This window comes from Nycticebus coucang, chromosome 18 (assembly GCF_027406575.1).
Source record: "Nycticebus coucang isolate mNycCou1 chromosome 18, mNycCou1.pri, whole genome shotgun sequence".
Taxonomy (NCBI): domain Eukaryota; kingdom Metazoa; phylum Chordata; class Mammalia; order Primates; family Lorisidae; genus Nycticebus; species Nycticebus coucang.
This window is the reverse complement of record NC_069797.1, coordinates 53282642-53303735: the sequence shown is the minus strand read 5'-3', so window position 1 is coordinate 53303735 and position 21094 is coordinate 53282642. Positions and strand designations below refer to the sequence as shown.

Below are 21094 nucleotides of genomic sequence, written 5' to 3'. Positions count from 1 at the left end.
CAGATTCTAATATGGGAGCGCACGTGCTGGGATGGCTACTGCTAAAACACCGCTCCAGGAATGGACAGCGGAGTCCTCCCAGGTCTGGCTGGCATATCTTAAGGAAGGTTCAGACCTTTAAAAACACATGCCTGCTCTTTGCTCCTTGTGAGTACTCCCGTTATTGTGTACTAACATGTACTCTCAGTAGTCAGTCAACACCTATTTAATGTCACTACTTCCACACACTCATTTGAAAAAAAAAAAAATGACCTTTTATTTTAAAAAATAACATGCTCAAAACAGCCAACTTAGGAAATATAGAAAAACATAAAGAAAAAAAACCACCCATAATCCTATAACCCAGAAAACCCACTGTTAATTAACATTTCGGTGTATGCTCTTTCCACGCGGTTTTGTCTCCTGCCTTTCCCTTTAATACATCATGAACATTTCCCTATGACAATAATGACTCTTCTACTGACAACATGATTTTTAATGGTTGCACTCCACTCCATCATATGGATGTACTATAATTTATTAAACTAATCCAATGTAATTAGACATTTAGGTTGTTTCTAATTACTCGATGTACCAGAAGCTGTACTGGCCTATTTCCTTCGAATAAGTTCCTGGAAGTGAAACTTCTGAGTCTAAGGCTGTGCACACTTCCAAGATTTTTGAAAAATAACTTTCATTGCTTATTTTTAATTATAAACTATACATGTTCATTATATTACATTTAGAAATAAAAGCATGACAAAAATATTTTGGTGAAGAGCATTATAGCCATTTTTTCTGATCACACATATGTATTTTATTTTATTTTTATTTTTAATTATGAACTCATATGAGGGTACAGATGTTTAGATTACATTATTTTCAATTCTAAGGTAAAGTTCAAGTTGTAGTTTACCATTCCATAATCATTAAATAAGTGTTCTACAAACATTGCTTTTTTTTTTTTGAGACAGGGTCTCACTCTGCTGCCCAGGCTTGAGTGCAATAGTGTCCTTATAGTTCACAGAAACCTCAAACTCCAAGGTTCAAGGAATTCTCCAGCCTCAGTCTCCTGAGTAGCACAGGAGTGCACCACAACATCCAACTAATTTTTATACTTTTTATAAATACAGGGTCTTACATTTGTTTGGGCTGGTCTTGAACTCCTGGCCTCAAGAAATCCTCCTGCCTGGGCCTCCCATAGCGCGGATATTATGGGCATGAGCTACCGTGCTGGGCCACAAATATCACTTTTAAAGGCTGCATATATTCCATTTCATCTGGTAGTAGCTCCGATATTCCTTCTGTTTCTAATTTTTGTAAATAAGTCTGAAGGGAACATCCTTAAACATTGTTATGTATACTTATTTATTTAAAGTACATTCCTCCAAGGTGAATTGCTAAGTCCAAATGACATTTATATTTAAGGTTTTTGTTACATTTTCCCCAATTTTCCTCTGGAAAGACTATACCAACGTATATACTCACCGGCAGTGTGTGGCCACTTCTTAAGCTTTTGCCCAACACTGAGTACTTTCACTTAGTGTCACCCAATGGCATTTTGCCTGATAAATTCTTATTGCTCTTTTAAGACATAATTGAATATCATTTCCTCAAAGAGGCCTTCCGTGATCTCCAGTTTCCTTTCCAGGTATAGTTATCGATCTTTTCACTATACTGTCGTATCACCATTTATGTTCTTCATTTTTAGCGCTTACTACTTAGTAGCCAAACAACTCGTTCACATACTGTCTTTCTGACTAGAGTATGTGCTTCTTCTTGGAGGTGAGGGTCTTGTTTTATTCACTGCTGAAGTCTCACCATCTGGTTGTATCTGACAACAAATGTTTGCTGGATGAATGTACAGATTAGTGTCAGAATTTCCCTTATTTTCCTGCAGAAAACGTTGCAAGCTTGGCTTTGTATTTCGATTCTTGATATAATATGCTGTACAAAAATCCATAGGTGTTAAACAAAAACAAGGAGTGTCCAGGATTTTTAAAGTCTAATCTCAAGGGAAGCAGTCTAGTAGAGCAATCATTATGGAAGGGAAAACGAGGCACTGACCTCCTCATTTCAGAATTCTTGGTGAAAGAGCTCTACCAGATATTTATAAGCAAAAATAAGTAGCTTTCATTTTAAAAGGGAAATTGTTCACTAGTTCTCCTAAACACACTTGGTACTGTCAGAAAATGTGCACACACACATATCATCATCATCTTTGTGTGTAAACACTGTAAATCAAAAAGTTACAACAAAATATAGGGAAGCATAAAAATAGTTATATTAATGTTGTAACACTTTGTAATCCTTCCAAGGATGTAAAGCATCAATGATTTGACCATTATTATAAACAACTTGGTGATGAACATCCTTGTACATACATCTTGCTCTTTGCTAGAACTGTCCCCATAAATGAGGGAAATGCATTTGTTTGTTTTAGTATGGGCCAAACTAATTAAAATGCCTGTCTCACAGTATTCTTGAAACTTTGAGGAGTTCATTTGTTTTAAAGCTAGAGAAATACAGATGATAAAAACAAAAGGAACTATATAGCCTGTGGGAAACTCTATAGGTCAAAGGCTCAGGCTCTTCAATCTTCCGGAGCTTCAAAATTGATCGGAAATAACATCTACAGGGTTGTTTCTGATTGGAATATTTCTTTCTGTGAACTTAGCACTCCTGTAGTGAGGTGAAGAAGTGATTTGGTTTTAAATGGGTTTGTCTAGACTAAATTTAAACACTTGAACATTACAGCTTATGTAAGTGCATTTTTTTTTTTTTTGCAGTTTCTGGCCGGGGCTGGGTTTGAACCCACCACCTCCGACAGATGGGGCCAGTGCCCTACTCCTTTGAGCCACAGGCGCTGCCCATGCAAGTGCATTCCTTTTATGTTTAAAATCTTTTTTTAACATTTATTTTCATTCTTTGGTTGATTGTAGATAAGAATTCAGAGCAGTACATTAATACATACCTAATAATTTTTTTTTTTTTGTAGAGACAGAGTCTCACTTTATGGCCCTCGGTAGAGTGCCGTGGCCTCACACAGCTCACAGCAACCTCCAACTCCTGGGCTTAAGCGATTCTCTTGCCTCAGCCTCCCGAGTAGCTGGGACTACAGGCGCCCGCCACAACGCCCAGCTATTTTTTTAGTTGCAGTTTGGCCGGGGCCGGGTTTGAACCCGCCACCCTTGGTATATGGAGCCGGCGCCCTACCGACTGAGCCACAGGCGCCGCCCCATACCTAATAATTTATCCCCACAGGTTTTTCTAGATTATTCCCTGTTTTTATGACCACAGAACTTTGAATTTGAGAATTATCAAGATTTATAGAATACCAGGAATTAATTACAAAGGCTTCCAGTCCAAAATGCTTTTCTTCTAAAGAACCATTTTAAGTGATGATCACAAGGTGCGTGATAAGAAAACTGAATGGGCAATGGTCATTCAGAAGGAACCATCAGGTCAACACACTAAAGAGCAACCACCACTATTTCTTTTTTACAATGTTTCAATATGCATTTTCCAAAGTGATCACTAAATATTAAGCTAATGGAACGTTCTTGCTGTCAAAATCAGTACAGAAAGGATGAAGCTCAAGAGACTAAGTGACAAAGCAGAAAATAAACCGTGGTTTTCAGATGGGAGTTCCAAAACCTCTGCACCTTAATTTCTCTCTCTCTCTTTTTTTTTTTTTGCAACAAGCAATGGTTTATTAAAAAAAAAAGAAACAAGAAAAAACGTAAACTTTCTTAGTGACATCTTATAAAGTAAAAATACCAGTACCCTTTTCTTTTTTTAAAAAAATCTTGTCCATGTCAGAAATTTTGTTAAGTTTTAAAAATCTCTTTTAATCTACTTGTGCCCTCATCCCCTTCTTTTCCTTATAATTTATCCATTGAAAGTACCCAGGATGTTGGACCGGTAGTTTCCCACCATTCGCATTTGCTAATTGCATACTCTCAGGGCAATTTAGCACGTTCTTCTGTCCTGTTTTTCCTGCAACTTGGCAGGTGGACCCTGAGGCATGACAACTCAACTTTGATTCTTTTTGTGCCTCGGTTTCTTACTGAAAAATGGATACTCACACATGGAAGTATTACAGCTTACTATGATATTTATACTTAAAACTAAAGAGGGAGCTGAATGCTAAGAAACAATCAAGGCAAGAGGGTGATCAGAGATCCCATACCCTGCAACTGTCTGGTTTTTGTGAGGGTTCCAGCTCTGCTACATGTGAAATGTGTGACCCCAGATGAATCACATGCTCAGTCTCCTCACCTATGAAACAAGGATATTACTCACCTCAGGAGACTGCTGTGAGGGTTAAATGGGGTGATGCATTCAAACAAGATGTTTAAACTGTAAAGTACTATAAAGTGTACAAATTAGTGACAGCATCACTCATTAGCAGGGGGCTTAAATACTTTTATAATGAAAAAATATTTTAATGTGTTGGAAAATCTATCTCTTGAGAAAGATTAGATAAGGCATTGACTTGAAACAAGGAGATGATCTACATGACTTAATGAATACGCTTGAAGGAATAAATGACATACACCTCCTCCCCCTTCTCCCAGAAACGTACAGCCCTACGACTCAGGAGTTCTATAGGATGAGAGCCTTGTACGCTTCTAACCTACACAAGCATCTCAGTACCATTTAAACAACTTACCCCAAAGCCACTCATCAAAATGTCAAGTAATGATTTATAGCAGGTGAATACTGAAAAAAAATGCTGATTTTTATTTACCTTTCAACCTGTGCAAATCCATTAACTATGGATTCTAATGCTCTTCTTCAAAGCACTTTGCCAGGTCACTTCCTTTCTTCCACTCCACATCCTGTTTTCTCTGGGCTTCTGGCACAAATTTATTTGAGGGCCCTTCTGCCTATGTACCTACCTCGTACCTCTGACCTCTTCCTCAGCCACAGCCTAGGCCTGAGGCTTCCTTTCTACCCTCTCTTACCCGCCACACTTCCATCCTATCTGTCAAGCAGTTTCTGAAACACTATTTCCAGGTACTCTTGACTGTCTCACTACAGAGGTATTTTTCTAGAGCTGCACTCTTTTATATGGCAGCCACTAGATACATGTGGTTGTTCAAATTAACTAAAAAATTAAATTTTAAGAAATTTAGTTTCTCATTCTCACCAGTCACATTTCCAGTGCTCAATAGTTAACAAAAGGTAGCGGCTACTATATCAGGCAATGCACATGTTGTAGACCATTGCCATCACCATGGAAATTTCTACAGGACAGCAGAGTGCTAGAGCCCCTTTCCTCTTCCTCTTCTCACATTCATGGAGACAATGTGGGATAGTGGAAGAGATATGCGTTTTGCAATTAGACGCCCTTTAGCTTTTGAATATTGAAAAAAAAGCATCTATAAGAAATTGTATAAATGTCTAGTACCTGCTAGAGTGGGTGTTCAATTTACGGCAGCCATTATTGACCATTATTGCTTTTTCAAGTAACACCACAGTCCCACTGTGCTCCTTTCAGCTGTGTCCACAAGTATCTAGAGAAGTAATAACAAATGTTACTTCCTTTTCTGTGAGTCAGTATGGCATACTGGAAAGATTATGCTTTTTTGTACTACAGAGACTTGTTCAAATCCTACCTCTGCCACTTTGTTGGCTGAGGACCTTAGGCAAGTTAATCTCTCTGATGCTCAGTTTCTTCATCTGTGATAAGGGAATAATAATACCTACATTGCACACTAGTAATGATGATTAGAGGTAATATGTGTAAAATACTGTGTCTGGCACATGGTAAGCATTCAATAAATTTATTATAAGAACCAGGTACTATTAATTCACCTTACAGAGTGCCATGAATTCAGCATAGTTGTGTACTAAGTAAGTGATTGCTGTTGTTGGTAATGAAGGTCAGGCTAATAAATCTTTTGTAGGATGGTGTTTATGCATTTCTTTAAACACTTCTCCCTAAATAGGGCTTTCCCTGGTATTCCTAGGATGCAGGTAACTAAAGTTTTTCTCTATGGTGTTATCAATTCCACTGGTAATAGTTATCTTAAATTTATTTGATACAAGAAAAAAATCAAGTATTCACAATTTATCAGACAGGCTTTAATTTACCATTACTCGGTAGTTTTTTCTACCATAAAGGCAAATATGGAGTGGCAATCTTTGGAACTGCAAAGATTGGCATAAAGAACTGTCACCAATAAAGGCTACAGCTTAAAATTCTGCCTGGACAGCAAGTCTGAAATTTCTGCCATCAAAGCATAATCCAATAGGCACAACTCAAAAAAGAGAAAGAAAAACCAAAACCAAATAAACTACCAGAGATTAAACTTATACATGAGGCATTGGAGGGCTGGGGGAAGGAGAAGGAGAAGTGAAGCATTTTGCAACCTCAAACCTTTCTTCACATTCATGCTGCCAGGAGAGGGCAAATAAGAACCATCTTCTACAGGGAAGATGGCACACCCCAAACGACAGCACTTTTCAAGGAGCTGCTCCATTTGCTTGAGTTGCTTGTTCCATCAACCACTAGAATGCTGTAGGTCCTTCTAAAATATCTTCAGGTGAGTGGGTGGAGAGCGGTGAATTTAGCAACCAGTCATTCCCCAGGAAAAAGCAAAAGCACAAAGAGGGACCAAGTAACCAAATAAAGAGAGCTATGAATTCAATAGCCAGGATTATCCCATGGCAAGGATTCTGTTATCGTTTAGCACGATTCCTTTATCTCTCTGAGACAATCAACCTTCAGACAGAGGAGTGCAACCTTAAAACCTCATAACTCAATTTAACATAGGGTTAAAGTTTGGGGGGATATTTGTCAGTGCTGAGGCTGATATAATCAGTCTGAAGGACCCTAAAACAAAGAGCAGTGGGTGAAGAGCATGTCACCTCCACGCACATTCGTTTCCTTGATGAACAAGGAGCTATTAGCTGCAGAGAAAGCATTATCTAGGTGAAGAATGATGCCGATTGTTTTAGCTGCTGCTTCCCCTGAAATTATGGAGTAGAACACAGGATCCCAGTGAGTTAAGGAGCAGTTTTTGTTACTGTGGTGGTGTGGATTTAAAAAAATAATAATTTAATTTGGCAGAGGATATAGACGCATAGCTGTTCTTTAAGAGCAACCTGAAATTAATTTGAAATATAGATTTCTTTTAACCTCTGCTCTTATCTCATTATATCAAAAAAGTTTCAAGATAATCATATAGGACTTGAAAAAAATCTAGTTGGGTTAAATACTAGCTTTCATGCAAAATTTAGGAAGAAAGGCTATATATGGCCTTTTTACTAATAAGCTAGTTAATAAAACATCTAAGGAAGGAGATAATATATTCACTGAACATGTGGCTTTCTGAAGGAGTAGGTCCATCTTCAAACTTTAATTCTCAATAAATTATAAACTTTAATTGTGACCTTCTTATATAAAATATTTTTTCTCAACTTATCTTCCCAATACAATTTTTCTACCACTTAACATCATCTCTTCACATTATTTTCTAAATTAATCATTGCTCTTACTTACTCTAAGGAAAAATGTAACCTGAAGACCATTTTTTAAAACTACCTTGATTTTAGCTTATTTTTTAAAAAGTAAAATTTTAAAGTTCTTATTTAAAAATATATTTTCTTTAATTTTACAATTCAACATGGTTTATTGTTACAGCTTTAAATCACTGATAACATTTATAAAAGAATAATGATACAATACTCACTCATCTCTGAATGCAAGTTTTCTAATTTAAGATATAAAATTTTATTCTCATTTTTGCTGAATAGGCTTACTTTTATCATTTATTTTTACATGCTCCCTGGAAATGCTAGACTATGAACTGATAATTTAAGTTACCATCTTAGAAATCCAGAAACTTTCATATAACAAACTTATTAAAATATATTTCAGAAACTGCGCTTCAGACAATAACATAAAATATCTGCTTTTATCATTTAAAAAATGACCAGCATTTTTCATTTTAAAAGGATAGTAAAAGTTTCTTAATCAAAAACTTCTTGGGGATTTTTTTACCACATGGATTTACTGCAAACCTGCTGCATTTGCCAGGCCAGTAAAACTGCCAGCCCACCTCAGTCAATATCTCACATCAGGATGCTACGTTTTACAAATCTTCCTGATCGAGTAAATATTATAGGATATATTCTTTTCTAACTCTGCAGATATAGCTTTCATGGAGACATTTATGAGAGCTGAAAGGATTGAGGGAAAAATAAAACCCACACTGCTTTTTAGTTTTTTTAAAAATTCTTTATTGGAATTCCAATAATTCATTTAGCAGAGTGTGCAAAAAATTTCATCGAAATCTTTTCTTAATTTTGTACCTTTGCAATATATTGAAAATCATACCCAGCATGCTCTTATATCACTTAGACTGAAACCATAATATGCTAGATTATTACAAGTGATAACTTGGGTAAGAGTTTAAAGAACATTATAACTAAAATCAGACAGAACTCAATTTTTGCCTATTCTATATAGCAAAAGTAAACTTGAAGTTCTGAAACTTTTCACCTAGGTCGTGGCTTCTGCTTTGCTAGACCAGGACCTCTGTAGTATTTATTCTATAGGGAATAATGTATTCTAACAGGCATAATTTCAATGTACAGTATACGACACACTGTAACAATCATAAGTGAACTATAAAATGGATCGCCATTACTTACCCAACTGCCAGAATTTACTAAGTCACCACTTGGCAATTTCAGCTATTTTCCTTAACTAACTTCTACACTTGATCTTAGCCAAAAGGCCGAGAAGCGATTTCCTTAACTAACTTCTTAAAAACAAACAAAAAGAAACAACAAAATGTAAGAATGTAGGAAGGAAGCAAAAATGCTGACAAAAGCTTCGCATTAGGTATAAAATGTGAAACTCTAAGAACTTATAATTAACGTGCCTTCAAAAGTCAGGCACGTTAGTCAGTTGTTTTTGTTAGATTTGTGGAATAGCTTTGCCTTCCTAATGCAACTAGAATTAATATCAACTTTGTTAATGTTTGTTCTACATTTCTTTACATCTGATAGGCAAAGTCTCTTTTTCTTTTTCTTGTACCTATTTCATGTAGCTTTTTCTCTCAATTAGACAAAACTGGGATTTTTTCATATAGTTGAAAAATGTTTTTTTTTCTGCTGGTAAGACAAGCTATATATACTGCCTCTTAATAGTTAATGAAGCATATCTAAAGAAATTAATATATTTAGAGTTAGGAAGTTATATTACAATTTGAAACTTACCCATGACACACATACAAAAGCAGCATTTCTTTTTCCTATTTGGCTCTTTTAGTGTAACTCATCCCAAACTAAGAGGGAATTTTAGTGAATCTAAATCAGGAGGAAAACACTTAAAATACTAAAACTATCAACTTCAAATAAAAATTTTTGTTCTTGAGGAAGTAAATAGGCAAAAGATTCCACATGAAGAACTCCTTGAATTTTCCTGGTATTCTTAGGAGCTCCTTGCATTTTCCTGGTATTCTCTAAGGAAAATTCTTGGAGAAGTTCAGGGATGTAAAGATGTTTGCTTTACAAATGAAACACTGGCATATACAAAGCAAGAAAGCAAAGAAGGTAAAAGTAAACTTTCTTACTTTCAGCTTCAGTGATATGATAAAAAAATGATAATTATTTATAAGATACTTAACAAGCACTTGGATGTAGTTTCCTAGGAAAATCTCTTCTATCCTATACTTTGCCAACTACACTGATATTCCAATAAACCTGGACATCTCTTAATAGCTATAAAAGGCCAACTTTTGTAAATAATTTGTATGTTATACTACTATCAACTATAGTTACAAAAATAACTGGTCATTATAATTTCCCTAATTTTAATACTAACAGAAAAAATACAAAAACCTTAAGCTACTTAATAAACTTTATTAAAAAAATAGATATTCTAGAATGAATCTTCTCCCAATAGCCATGTAAAAATAGATCTCTAAGGAAGAAAGCTACGTGTCAGAGAGCTTTTGAAAATACAGATAAGTAATTTAAAGTCAAAGAAAGTATATCCAATAACTATCACAACTTTTTTGGTAATCAAACCAATTAAAATATACATGGTAGTTAAACAGCACAGGTGTAACTAAAGGCTATTTTCTGCTTCTCTATTCAGATAAGAATGTTCCTCAGTTTTTATGAAAACTCACAATTTAGTCTGTTTCATAAAAAGTATAGTTTTACACAAAAAAAATCAATCTCAGCAGGTGTCTAAGCAATCTGACATAGATCAAGAAATTGAAGAGAATAAGATTGTTTAACTTGAGTAGAGTTAAATCCCTAAAATATGTCAAATTTTTGTTTTTTAAAAATATAAAAATTAGATTATTCCTATGAAGAACCATAAACGTTTTGTTAGTAAGAGGTTTTATCTTTAGGTTGGTTAAATTTTATCTTTAGGTGCTCATAGAAATGTCTAAACTTAAAGTTAATAAATAGCTGAGATTAAAATTTTATTCAGATACCTGAAGGAAGAAGCACAAAGTTTAATAAAACTGAATTTATTTCCCTATTAAAGAATTATCTCTTCAAATGGGGGGAGAAAAAGAAAAATTAGTCAAAATTACCAGTTCCCTAGTTAATATTTGATCATTGTATATTCTCATTCTTTCACCTGTGACCGGCTCCTTTCCATTTTATTATTCTGTCTATTCCCTTCTTCTCATGCAATTCCTCAATTAATGTAATATTCAATATTCCTTCTTTGGAAAAAAAACCAATGTTTAATATTAAACACCATGATCTAAAATTTATTTCTAGAGTTCCCAGAATGACTAAATGGGACCCAATATTTTTATTAGAATGTGATTTGAGCATTAAGGTAATCTACTATAACCATTACTCAAGGTTCTGACCAGCCTAAAGAAAACAAAACAAAACAAAATTTAGGGATAGTCTCTAATTTTGGTCTCTTCACTTCCTGGATTGCCATGTAAGGTGTATTAATAGTAAATTGGTCCTTGTCTATAGATCAACTATTTCAAGGAAAAAGGGTTACTTTTAGTGGACTCCTATAAAACAAATAAAATTTTTTGCTTCTTGTAAAAATTTATTCCACAGGCAATACACATGAATTCATTTGTACACCAGTTCAATCTCCCCTTCTCCCCAATTTCCCACTTACTAGAACTTTATTAATATATTAAATGTGTCTATCATAGAAGGAATACTATAACAATAAACTGGAAATTGGTAAAATTAATATGTTGTAGGAGATACCGGAGATCTGATTATATTTGTTAGAAATGTTGACCACATCCATTTATAATTGGCAAATAAAAAAGGACCTGTAAAAATTTGTTTAAAATTCATATCCAACACACCCATATTACTTATCTATTTAGGAATATAAAACCCTCAATATTATGGCTTTATTTTTGTGTCCTCCCCTAACTTTTGTAATAATAAGAATATACTGAAATGACGGCTGTATAAAAGCATTATTTCTGAGGTTTTAAGGCATTCATAAAATAAAAGAACATCAATATCTCAGATATGAGAGTGTGTATGCACAATATATATAATTTTTAATTCTTGAATTAATTTCCTCTGCACACATGGTGAGAACTTAGATATCTTAGCCTTCCTCTTCATTAAAACAAAACAAAACCAAATCCAGAAAAACCCAAAAGTAGTATCTCCTTTTACCACAAGAGGGAGCTAGAGAATTCTGATCTCTTCCAAGGTCTATAAAACCCTCTTAACTGCTACTTTATAGACATTCAATTACAACAGGCCATAATACATTAAAGCATTAAAATACACATATATCCCAACATATGCCAAATCAAGCACTACACTGGTGTGCCCACCAGATGATCACCAAACGCCAGCATCAAATAAACACGTAGGCATCTTCCAGCACTTCATATGATATTTTACTCTTGAGCACTCCCCTCCCCAAAAGGCAGCTCTCTTGGTTAGGTGATCCCATTGGAATGGAAAATACCAAGGAGTGTGATAAAATATTCAGGGATTGGAAAGTATGACAGGGGCAGAGTGAGGTAAGGATTAAGAGAACTGAAATTTATGTAGTTTGGAAAAGTGAAGACTCTAGGGATAAATGTTCAGTCTTTAATACCTTCTAAAGGTAACAATATAAATGAATTAGGGGAATTATTCAGTCTCAGAAGATGGTATAGAAAAGAGCAATGGCCTGAAACTAAGGAAGGAAAAGTTTAGGTTAGACGTGAAGAATGAATTAGTAATAATAGCTGGGCGGGAAAGATGTCCAGCAAAGGAAGGAGCCACAGCATAATTGCTATATTTGATAATTAATTAAATAAGATATTAGTAAGAATGATGTGAATTCATTAGAAGGGCTAGATTAGATAACTCAAGTGATTTTTTTTTCCTGTAAGCTCAGACAATCTCTAGGTCCAACTATGTTCTTGGCGTTCATAAATGTCTTTCCTTGATGATAATGATCCTTAGAAAGAAGAGCTCATGATCCCAGTTAACCTTATGGTTTGTTGATTAAAATAAAATCCAAGGCATTATTATGAAAGAATATAATTATAAAATTAGCCATGACAACAACGATGTCTACCTTTCAGAGTATTCTGTGAAAATAAACTGTCTTATCAATTATACACTAACAATTTATAAAAATGGGTCTGGAAATTGGATAAAGGCTGCTATAAGTGAAAATTTCCATGAAGAAACAATTCTATAAATTCCAATACTTAACAAGCCAGAGAACCCATTCTGTATTATCTCCCTTTTCTTCTAGATTAGTGTATCTGAGTTTAGGCTACTTAGGGCCCAACATAAAAAAGGCTGTCACTCAAAGTCAGAAAGAAAATTCAGAGCAGAAACATAATATGCTTTGTGAATTTAACAATCTTATCTTTCCTTATTAGGCCAGAATAGTCTAGACTAACAAGTACTTTAGCATTATTAACAATCGTGTTATTAGCATTTCTCTTTTACTTGAACAGTCAGAGTTCTATCTTAAGCCAAAAGAACCTAGGCCAGTAGACAAAGATTATCAAAGCTTGAAAAGCTCAATATATGTATTTGGGTACATATACTGCATATGTATATATACTGGGCCCAAAAGAGTTATTTTATGCTTAAACAAAATTATTTAAAATTTAAATAAATATCAGACTTTGAGGTAAAAATGGCCAGTGACTTTGTGTGGTGACAGTGTGGTGGTTAAAATCATACCTGAGAATCCAGAGCTCTAGAACTCTAGATATGCTTGCCCTCGGCAAGGTAGCCAACTTTGGGTTGATTCACTGTTCATCTACAGACAGATGCTATGTTTAACTATAATGCATTTAAAGATCCCAAGAACAAGAGAATTAAACATAGTGTATAATATTTTATAATCAATAGCATGCAAAGATAAATAGCCCCTCCCCACTTCTGATTGACTTATATATCAGTTAGATACATGTTACTTTAGCAACCAGAACACTGCACTTCATTTCACTACCACTGAAATGACCCTACTAACATCTTCAATAATCATATACTAGAACCTTCACATTACTCTATACTTTGTTGACCAGTTTACAATTGGGAGAGAAACAAAGAATGCTTGAGGCCTTTTGAGTGAGCTTAATCTTATCTGCCAAGTCACTCATTTAAAAATCAACTATTTGCACTTTAAAATGGCCTCTGTTATTTCACTAACCAATTATAGTGGAAACTCAATCAATGTTTGACCTTTTAAAGAATGGACTTTTGCTCTTACTACCACTCTGGAAATGATTTCTAAAAACACTTTGGCCAGAATCCAGGTCAAATATTATTTTAACTTTCTTCCAAACTACTGCAAGTCTCACCGATTGGTCTTTTCTGCAAACTCTGTCCCCAGTCAATTATGTCCTCAAATCTTCTCTCTTCAGCTAGAGTATTTGTTCATTAAGGAAAGGAATCACATCTTATTCCTCTTTTGTATCTTCTACACAGCATCCAAACTTGTGATTGAATAAGGGCATCCAATATAGGAACTGAATAAATAACTCTTTGTTAGCAGAGTATTAAAATCTATATCATGGGCTCAGCACCCATAGCACAGGGGTTACAGTACCAGCCACATACACAGCGACTGGTGGGTTTAAACCTGGCCCCGGCTGCTAGGACAATAACAACAACAACAACAACAAAATAGCCTGGTGTTGTGGTGGGTATCTGTAGTCCCAGCTACTTGGGAGGCTGAGGTGAGAGATTTGCTTAAGCCCAAGAGTTTGAGGTTGCTGTGAGCTGTGATGCCACAGCACTCTACCGAGGGTGATATAGTGAGACTCTGTCTCAAAATAAATAAATTAATTAAGTAAAAAGCAAAACCTATAACATGGACTAAAAGGCCAAAAAGATAATTAGTTCTATGTCAAATCTATTCAGGCACTTATTGTAGGTTACTCATGATCATTAGCATTTAAGAAGTCTTCTGAACTTCCTAATAAAATATCCAAATCATCCTAGGGCAGCGATTCTCAACTTGTGGGTCACGACCCACAGGAACTGTATTAAAGGGCTGTGGCATTAGGAAGGTTGAGAACCACTGATCCTAGGGGAAGAATGAGAACACCTGTAGACTAAAGAGACACACTTGTCTAAAGAACTTGACTGAAATTTTCAAGAAATCATGTAAGAGCCAGGATCAAAGTTTCTGCAGAGCTATAGGAGACTGGATGGAAAACCCACTGAGACCACGCAGGTGAGGGGGTGTATGAGGTGTAAACCAGGAGAAGCCCCTCTCAGAGTGGCAGTCTTGGGTGTGGTACTGGCTCTGTCACTTGCTATTCACAGCACCAAGATACTTAGTGTCTTCAAAATTTAGTTTCCTCTTCAGTAAAACAGAGACAAGATTAGGCGATTGCCCAGCTTCTTCTATCTCTTAAAATTCCACGATTTTATGTAGAAACATCAGTTAAATTTCCAGGGAGTTTGTTTCAGTGAAAGAAACATTATGGAAGATATCCAGCTTTCAACACATGACAGCGTGTGTTACTGGGCACTGGGCGGAAGTTTGGAGTTTAAACATGCATCAGCAGCTGGGCTAAAAAATGAAAAACAGGTCGTTCATAGACAGATAATTGTTATTGTTTTTTAATTCTTCACAAAATATGTGTAATCCTTGGTAATCATTTGTTTAAGTTATATAAATTACTGTCAACTTGGAAACCCGGTTTGTCATCTTCATCTGTGATTTATACGGGACTATATAAACGACATGATGTCTTACATCTAATAAGACATTTATCTTCATGAAGGAGGCCACTGCAATTCTGAGCGACAGTTTACTTACCCTTATCACCGCTAACTCAACACTGACTCCTTAATTTCTCCCAACGATCTGAAATCTAATGGACTTACCTGAAGCCAACACAAACTTGCTCAGAAATCGGCCATACTCATGAAAGTACGTGTTTTACTGCGGAATTTGTTTTTTGGCCCTCAACATACAGACACGGAAACAAGTTTTATGTTCTTCCACAGTGTGTGCCTCTAAACACACATACATAACTTCCATTAATGTTGACAGGAATAATGTGCCTTCACTAAAGAAAAATATACCTTCCAGCTAACAGCAAAGATGAAAGCAATTGTCTGAAGAATAAAAAGAAAGTGAGATAAATGCTTATTTGAATGTGTATATATGTATGCATGTATGTTTATTTACAGACTGACATAAAGAAAGAGATTGTATCGAGTCATTTTCATTATCTTCATATCATAGAATAAAAAGGAACTAAAAATTCTAAATATATTTTCATGGTTTAGATAATTTAAAAAAACATAACACGTGAAGAAAGTAACAGGCTGACCCCATTGGTGAGAAAGACGCAAATGGCTCTGCTTGCTGTTTTTAAACCATTAATTCTTTCAGTCTACTAGGGTACCGGTGATACTAGAGCATGAGGTATTGTTGGTACCAGGTGCCAGTGACTGAACCTGCAATAGGTTTCTAACATTCCAAGTAAAGCAGCCCTAAAATATGCACATTTTCCTCCCAAGTTGTCAGCAGGATTTCACCTAAGATTTATCCTGATCAATGAGGTCATTTACCTCTAATCCCTGCATCATTAATTCACATACCCTAGTAAACATTGTAAGAAGTACAGTTTATTTACTCTGTGAAACAACATAATTTATACACTAAAATCAGGCCTTACCCACAACTCACAACAATAGACACCTCTGGCTTGTGAAGATTTTTTATACTCATTGAGTATAAAGTCTATCAGGGGTGCTCTCATAGATTTAGATGGTAAATCTAGCTTAATAAGTGGAAGTTCCAGGGATAGGATTTGAGCTCACGAAGAGGAAACTTTTTAGACAATTAGAGCTCTTTAAAAGTACCTACTAATATGACCCTGAAAATGTAAAGCAAAACATGGAAAAAATTGATAATCTATAGCTATAGTTGAAAATTTTAACACACAATCCTTTCAGCAGATAAAAGAAAGTCTAGGATATAAAAGATTTAAAGAATGCTATTTACAAAAATAAAAACAGTGAAAGAGTATTCAATAAATGCTTCAAAAGCACACATAACACATAAGCATAAACTATAATTACTAGGCCACACAGGAAATCTCCGCAAAGTCCAAAGAATCAAAATGATACAGACTGTGTTTCTAGATTATCATGTAATAAAATCAGAAGTGAATAATTTAAAAATTAGGTTTGAAAATTCTGGGGAACTATCACAAAACTAACCAAAATAAAAACTAGAACTAAAACACACAAAAAAACCCTTCTAAATGACACATAGGTTAAAAAGAATATCATAAAGGAAATTACAAAACACTTAGAATGAAATTATGAATATTAGAGAAGTATATGTCAAATCTTGTAGGATGTATTTAAAGCAACATTTAGAGGACAATTTTCAGTTCTGAATACATTTATATTAAAAATCAACACGTTCAGGGGAAAAAAGCAATAAGGAGAATGATGTGTAAATCTCGAAAGAGTGGATGTCTGTAGAGGACAAACATCCAGCTCAGCAGAGCTCTTTGAAAAGCAACAGCTTGGAAATCTATGAGAATGCCAATTTCTCACATGAATTAGACATGTCATTCTTAGCCAGGTCAATTAATTTCCTAAGCCTCATTTCTTTACCTGTAAAATGGGATAACATCTTCCTCTCTGTCCCGGTTTGAGAATTAAATGAGATAACCCATAAAAAGCACTTAGTACAGCATAGTAATCACTCAATAAATGGTTCTTGTTACTAGATGACTTTCATCATCCCTTCCAACTCCCGGATTCCATGATTATAACTTTAGCACAATGAAATTTAAGACAAACTTGAACTCTTAAACCAGAAGAACATAATTGATTAACTAAACCTTCATTTTAATTTTATAATACCAGCATTTTTTTCTTTTTCTCTCTTTTTTTTTTTTGCAGTTTTTTTGGCTGGGACCGGGTTTGAACCCACTACCTCTGATATATGGGGCTGGCACCCTACTCCTTTGAGCCACAAGCGCCGCCCAATACTAGCATTGTTTTGTTTAAAATACATTCACGTCTTCTCCCCATTACCATAATATAAAACCCACAATGATCAATAAAAGCTAATTTAGTATTACATATAATCTTAAATGCAAAATTTCAGAACTAAAATGAAAGTAAGTAATGTCCAAAAAGTACTAAAAATAACATTGTAAAAATATGGATTCTCTTTATTTCCAGAATACTTTATTTATTTTTGAATATACCTTTCATAAAAGGCATGGAGTTGAAAAGGGCCCTTATTGTTACTTTATTAGGTTTGAAATTTCTTTTAAATCAACAAGTATATTATATATAAAACAACAACAGTTTCTTCAGTTATTCATTATTACTCTTTTCCAGTAATAGTTACAGGTTTTTACTTTCCCAATTCTACTTCTTATTTTGCTATAGAGTAAGAACCTTTTCTAACTTTCAACATCCTCATGAAAAATAAGCTCTAAAAACATTGTCACTTCTTTCTAGATTTATCTTTCCAATATACCCATTCATCCTTTTTCTTTAATTCAAATGTAATAATACATAATAAATACATTATTACAGATTTTAGGTTTCTTCTAAAACAATTTTATTTTTTCTCATTCTTCCAGGAGTCACTAAACCCTATTTATAGAATAATCACTTTCCCCAACCTACCTTTAAAAATGATGTAGATACATAGGAATTCATTTTTATACTAATTCATTTTATGCTACAGACACATTAAAATCCATTGTATATTTTTGACACTGAAAGCAATCAGATACTGAGCTTCCCAGTTGTCTGGCTTTGGTGCAGTCAATGTTTCCTACTTGATGTTTTCCCTTCCATATGGTAGAAACTATGCTTTTTAGTTTAGAAATCTAAATGCTATTACTTGTTAGCAAGTTTTCACTCCTGATGGCGGGGCTATGCTCTTGTGGGTGTATCGCCAAAGAATACAGCCTGTCTTTGAATTGTTGGCATTTGCAAAGAAAAAGGAGAAGGAATTGTGATTAGGTAGCAACATGCCCTCATTTTTATGCATGGGTTAGCCTGTAACCTTGGTTTTCATTTTTTGTGGTTCACCTGGCCAGCTTTCTATATTCTTCTGGATCTCTTTGTAGTTTTCACAAAGGCATGACCCAAACACGACACGCACCATGGTTATTGCTTCTCACCACTAAAGTTATGGATGGATGGGTTAGACCCTGTGTCCTTTGATAATTGTAAGTCTAGGACATTGCTCTGGCTGGGGGTGGAAGACAAAAAAGAGAACTATTTTTAACATTTTCTAATAAAGATAAAGTTCCAAGAGCCTAAAATAACTCTCACTATAATAAAGATAAAAAGAGAATATCTTTACTTCCTCAAGAATGGCCTTAGCTGTCTCACCAGCAAATGAAGACACCAATTTTATATTTGTTTGTTTATGTATTTATTTAGAGACAGAGTCTCAAGCTGTCGCCCTTGGGTAGAGTGCTATGGTGTCACAGATCACAGCAACCTCAAACTCTTGGCTGAAGCAATTCCCTTGCCTCAGCTTCCCAAATAGCTGGGACTACAGGCACCCACCACAACGCCTGGCTACTTTGTTGTTGTTGTTGTTGTCGTCATTGTTGTTGTAGCAGGCCTGGGCTGGGTTCAAACTTGCCAGCTTCAGTGTATGTGGCCTGTGCCATTGTTTAGTTATTAATAGTGTGTTTCCCCTATGAGATGGCAAACTTGATGAGGGCAGGGACCAAGTCTGCTTTTTCACTGCATTTTTTACTTGCAGGTTAACACAGCACCTTGGTATGATCTTGGAATCTTTAAATAAGTATTTGTTAAAATAATAAGTAGCGTATCAAGTGTTACTATTCTCTATAACGGCAAAATCCAATTAAAAGGATATAAAGTTTACTCAAAATCTTAACACCTTTATAGCTATCTCTTTAATTTTGCAGGAAATGTATATATCTTTAATTTTCAGGGGAAGGAAATACATTTTTATTGTGCCTGTTCTGCATAAGGTACTCCAGCACTGGGCTAGATCTAATACTTTGCAGAAACTCCTATTTAAATTTTATCACGTCGTCCTACAATCAAGTTTTGAACACATAAACAGGTCTATTTCTACCTCTATCATTGATTATGTCATTTTACAAATTTTTTTAATTTTTAAGCACAGAACTAAAAATGAAAATCTATTAAGTGAGAATTTAATATTATTAACCTAATTAACTCCTCTTTTATAGGGAATAGTTAGGGAACAAAGTTTTCCACTTTGGAGTTTTCCAGATATTAGGGTTACTTCTTTCAACATAATGCTTTAAAACTTTAACTCTTTAATGAAAATATTTAAAAACATATGTGTATCTGTACGGTTTTGGCCAAAATGTCTGGAACATGAACCTGAATCCACCTCTTTGAGTAGCTCAGATAGCGACAGTGGTAAGGACGGTTGAATGGTTAAGAGCAGAGGTTTTAGGACCAGACTAGGCAGGTGTAAATCCTGGCCCTACTACTTACTAGCTGTGTGATCTTAGACAAGTTAATTTCCCTGAGTCTCAGGTTCTTTGTCTATAAAATGAGGATCTTTGTAATATCTACCTCTTAGGGCTGTTTTGAGGATTAAGTGATAATGTATGCAAAGTGCTTAGAACAGAGATGATGTAAGACACATAATAATTGCTCAACACAGGCTACCTTCATTTATTTAAGGAAGAGGAGAGAGTTTGCACCTTTTTTTTCTATAATACAATATGGTCCCAGACTGCAAGTTTTTTTGAAACCTCATATAAATTTTACTTTCATATTTTATTTTCTATGTAAAGCTTTTATTGTCTTCCTGTTTCTTACCTAAGCACCTCTTTTTCTAGTTTGAAGTATTACTGTGGTCTGAGAAACCAATATACTTGATTGGTTAGAAATTTGTAAGAAGAGGATTGATTCCTCAGTGAAAACTTCAGGAGCTCTTCTAAGAATAAGGCACATAAATGTTAACTTAGGGCTCAGTAACATCTATTTTCACTTAGAGGTCTTTCTGGCTTACTTACTGTGTTCTCAGTTGTATTTGGGAAAGTTGAAAATACCAAATAAGTGACCTAAAGATTAATGAGGCACTATTGTTCTAATTCTGTCAAGCGTTAGATTAATCAAAAACAAATGAAAGGTTGATTTCTTCATGTTTCACACTATTAATTTTCTACAATTATTAATCAGCTACCAATGTAAGTATTAAGCTTTCAACCCAAACGATGTTTTTACTGAACCAATATGCAGATCCAACATTACAAGGCCTCTTTTAAAATGTACTGAGCTAATTGTGCTAGTATACAAATCTCAGGAAAAAGAAAATATTTCTGTGTGATCCGATCCATAGTTCTTATGTGGAGGTTATTATCGACTTAATGAAAGGGAGAAAATATGAACTGTCAAAAGGGCTAAATGAAACAATTAATGCACAAATAAAAAGAGAGGGGAAATGGTGTTTATGAGCTCTTGGAATTTAAAGAAATGGAAGTATCACAAACAGAAATAAGACATGTTTACCAACTTTATTCCCAATCTTTAAATGAATAAGATAGTTCCAATTTAATGTCGAGTGTAGTAGCATTTCTACCTTTTTAACCTCACTGGAAAGGCATGAAAGAGACTCTGATAAGAAAACCGTGTACATCCGTGATGATGA

The 21094-nt window shown here is 34.8% G+C and overlaps 1 protein-coding gene across 2 annotated transcripts in view; it reads right to left on the bottom strand.

Moving 5' to 3' along the window:
* The window catches only part of SKAP1 (src kinase associated phosphoprotein 1), a 312394-nt gene that overhangs the window by 198774 nt on the left and 92526 nt on the right, over nt 1-21094 (bottom strand). The gene's annotated exons all lie outside the window — the stretch shown is intronic.